At 31.4% G+C, this 4,180-nt stretch overlaps 1 long non-coding RNA gene across 1 annotated transcript; it reads left to right on the forward strand.

The window, feature by feature from the left end:
- Positions 1-869: 869 nt before the first annotated feature.
- LOC139893362 (uncharacterized) lies at positions 870-3,940 on the forward strand. Its single transcript, XR_011774497.1, has 3 exons — positions 870-1,259; positions 2,639-2,765; positions 2,925-3,940. It is a non-coding gene; the product is annotated as an uncharacterized lncRNA (long non-coding RNA).
- Positions 3,941-4,180: the final 240 nt, after the last annotated feature.

The raw sequence follows: 4,180 nt of genomic DNA on the forward strand, positions 1-4,180 counted from the left end.
GCGAGAATAGGTATCTTCCAAAAGCTCTCCTGGTTTCTGTTTGAACTCCTCATATTCTGACATGGCATTGTCCATCCTGTTTTGAGATGACAATTTTGCTCCGGCCATTTGTCGTTCGAGTTCATTCCACAAATCCTTTCCAGACCTATAACTACTGATCCCGAGATAGATATCATTCGTAAGTGCTTGAAGGATAAGAGACCTTGAAAGTACATCACTCTCGAGACGATCCCTTTGTGCTTGATTCAATTGTTCATACGGAATTGGTTCACCAGTTGTCGAATTGGTGTATGATTTGGGACCTTCTTCCAAAGATTTTTTTAATGTATACGCCAAGTTTTTGTCGATCCAAGAACATCTCAAAGCGATCCTTCCATAGGTAATATTTACCTCGGAACAAAACCGGTGGACGAGTATCGGAACCCAATGCCAATTGATCTTTGGTTGTCATCTTTAGCTAAAACTTACTTAATTCTGAATTATCAAAAATTAGTCCACAAATAGAAACTAAATGTAAAGTAATACGAAAAAGGAAAGAAAAAAAATGAACAAAAATAATAAACATTGACGAAAAATGTATGTTTGTTTTTGTTGAATTAAATGTAATGTGGAACTAATTAAAAAAAATTTGAGCCTAAAAATTTCACTAGTCAATTTATGATAAATCTAAATGGACTTATACCACTAGATCTTACAAAAAAAAAAAAAAAAAAAAAAAAAAAAATGGGCCAACTAGTTTTAAAATGGACTCAACAAGTTTAAAAAAAAAAAAATGGACTAACTAATTGATCTTATAATAGGCCTGATATACTTTTTGATCTTTTATGGATAAACTAGTTTAAGAAATATTGCAGCCTTTTGATCACGTGACTTCTTTCCCAATAACGTTCTTCCCCAATTCAACAAACAAGAACCCTAATATTTCAAATCAGCTTTTTCTTCAAGATCAAGTGTACGAGTGATTCACGAGTGATGACACGTACGAGTGATGATAACAGCACACGAGTGGGTGCTCGAGTGATTATATACGAGTGATAATATACGAGTGCTACACATGAATGAAGATCAGACGAGTGATGGGTAATTCGTACAAATCGTATGATAATCAGACGAGTGATGGAGAGACGTGTGGTCAGGCGTACGAGTATGTGTGAATGAAGATGATGAACATCAGAAGCAGATTCCGGCGACTATGAGTTTTCCGATGAAGAATCACGGCGGTTGACGGTGGCGGTGGACTTAAAATGCTCAAATCTAAGGTAAATTACTTGATTTTGATTGCAAAATGTTAGTAGACAAGCGATTAACACTTAATATTCATGATTTGATCCTAAAACATGTAGAAATTGATGTTATGATCTGATCTATGACAAAAATTATTGTAAACTGAATTTTTGACAAAAATCGTATCAATTGACCAAATTAAACGCTGTAAATTTTAAGAATCTAACTAATGATGATCAGAAAACTTTCTATAACCTCAGATTTGATCGAAAATCACAGAATCAAAAACGCGCCAAAACAGCTTGACTTTTATGAAGAACACAGAAAAGTTTGACTCAATGAATTCGTGTGATCTGTGTATTGTAAATCCGTTTTTATGATTAACGAAGCTTATATGATTGTTTAAGAACCTAAATCACTAATCAGATTGATCTAATTAGCTCTAGAACTCACAGATGATCTTAAATTTGACAAACTTTGACTTGAAACCCTAAGAACACATGAATCTGTGAATTTTAACAACGAATCAGAAGCATAGATCGATCAACAGCAGTTGTTCTGCTCTGATACCACGTGTAATTACCTGAATTATAGCTTCGATTTGTTGTTTGAATGATGCTTAGAACTAGAGAGAGAAAGCTTGGGGTTCTAGAGAGAGAGAGATGTAAAACTGAAATTGTTATTGCTTTCTAACTAGAATATTCCACTTGCTCTCTTGAACATGGTTAGGTGCATCAACTCCTAACAATGAGGGTGTATGGGTATTTATACACACAATACCCACTCCCTTTACAATTAAGGCCTAGCTACAAATCGATACATTTTATAACGATAAATTGAGTCCTAACACTTAATATCAAAATTCAGAATCAGTTTTTAATGTTATTGCTTATTTTGGAAAGGTTTGATGACCAAAAATCAACATATGCATTTCAATGGACGTCGTTTTTTAATCTCTGGAGGTTTTGCTTCTTCATTAGCCATAATTTGTTTAGCAGATATGTGGTCAACATGTGTTTGTAAATAATTTAACAAGTGATGTTAAATTATTCAAGTTTTGATTTGTTGAAAATCTGGTTTTGTAACTAACATTTTGCATATATCATTATTCAACATCAAACCTTAATGTGTTTGAAGATCATTATGAAATTCTCATGATATGATATGATATGATTTAACTCGTTTGAGCCTGTATATGTAACAAAGTGACAAAGATTTGTTTAAGTTGCAAATATGTGAGTCTCCTCTTTTTGAAACTCACGTTCTTTAACTAATTAGCCGATATATATATATATATATATATATATATATATATATATATATATATATATATATATATATATATATATATATATATATATATATATATATATATATATATATATATATATATATATATATATATATATTACAGTGATTAGAGTTGATCAGTGGAAAGATGGGCGAAACAGCAGGGTGGGAACAACATACGATTTTTAGAGTGGGTTAAAAGGAGCTTGTCAAAGATGTTGTTTCTCGAAACGTACATCATCATCTTCAAGGTAATGTTGTTTCATCGTTGTACATTTATACTATATTAGCATTAATTAATAGTAGTGTATTTATATGAATACTTTATGTATTGAATTTTCCGAATTGATATTTTTAAAGACAAACCATGATCAGAATTGACACATTGTGTTTTGTGTTTGTTATTTCAGGTTCTGAAGTAGTTTATCTCTTACGAAGGATGTGGATGGAATGTGGTTTTTAAAAGGTAAACTTATAATTTGCGCTTCACATGTACTAAATTATCTTGCATTTTCTGATGAATACTTATGCTCGTAAAGGCAAAACTCCATGTGGTAAAGGTTTCACCAAAATACTCTTTCATTTTAACCGTCATTATTGGACATTAAATCTTTAAATGTTACTCTCATGTTAAATTAGATCCAGCTCTTTATACGCTTACTCATTTATATTTCACTACAAGCACTACCACTATTCAATTGCAATGACAATACTCGTTATATGTGTATTTAATGCCCCCATCAAATTCGGATCTGATAGCTATGATGGAATGGTATATGAGAAGGCTGCAAAAGAAGAAAAGATAAGAAGGCTTAAACACTCCAAAGACATGATGTCACCTGCTACTTCTCTTCAAGGTCTATATGGTGGATTATTGTCTTTATTTTTTTTTACAGGTTTAGTGGTTGTTGTAGCTGAGGTCGTAATAAACTTGATTAACGGGGAAAATAACGGGGCATCTACAGTTCTAACACGAGCAGCCTTAATGTTGCCTTATAAGGAAGGAGTCTATATGCTTAAACATATCTTTTACACCATGATTCTTCTATGGGTTTGTTTATATTTTGAATTTATACATATATTGTTATGCTGGTTTGTTCTTTAGAAGAAATGGAAGTAGTGATTATAATGGACGAGGGAGCAATAAACACTCCAAAAGCTACTATATCAATTCAAATATGTTGTTTTGCAACAACTCGAGTTGGAGTTAATTTCCTTTTTCGGAGCAGAAGAAAGTAGAAGTTTTGTGAATGGAAAAGTTTGCAAGTATTGTGATTCAATAGCGAAGCTAGACATTATGATTGAGGGTGGCTTAATCACATAGATTAACGTCTGAAATCACTATAGTCATTTTCTGGTTATACACTTTCATCTTAAAAGTTTACACCTTAAATTGATGAATAGAATTTTCTTGAATAATATGTACAAATATAAATTAAACAAAAATGTTGTTATTCCATCAACATTCTCAAATGTGAAATAGTAACATAATATATTAAGTAACATATTACTGTATATGTTATAAGTTTTATTATTTAAAAAGAAAAGTAAAACTATTTTTTGAATGTACACAAAAACTTACATGTCTACATTATATATGAGTTATTGACAAATACTAATCCTCAAATTAAGTTTTTACAGATATAAATTTAGTTGAACTATTTCA

This window comes from Rutidosis leptorrhynchoides, chromosome 2, assembly GCF_046630445.1.
Source record: "Rutidosis leptorrhynchoides isolate AG116_Rl617_1_P2 chromosome 2, CSIRO_AGI_Rlap_v1, whole genome shotgun sequence".
Classification (NCBI taxonomy): Eukaryota; Viridiplantae; Streptophyta; class Magnoliopsida; order Asterales; family Asteraceae; genus Rutidosis; species Rutidosis leptorrhynchoides.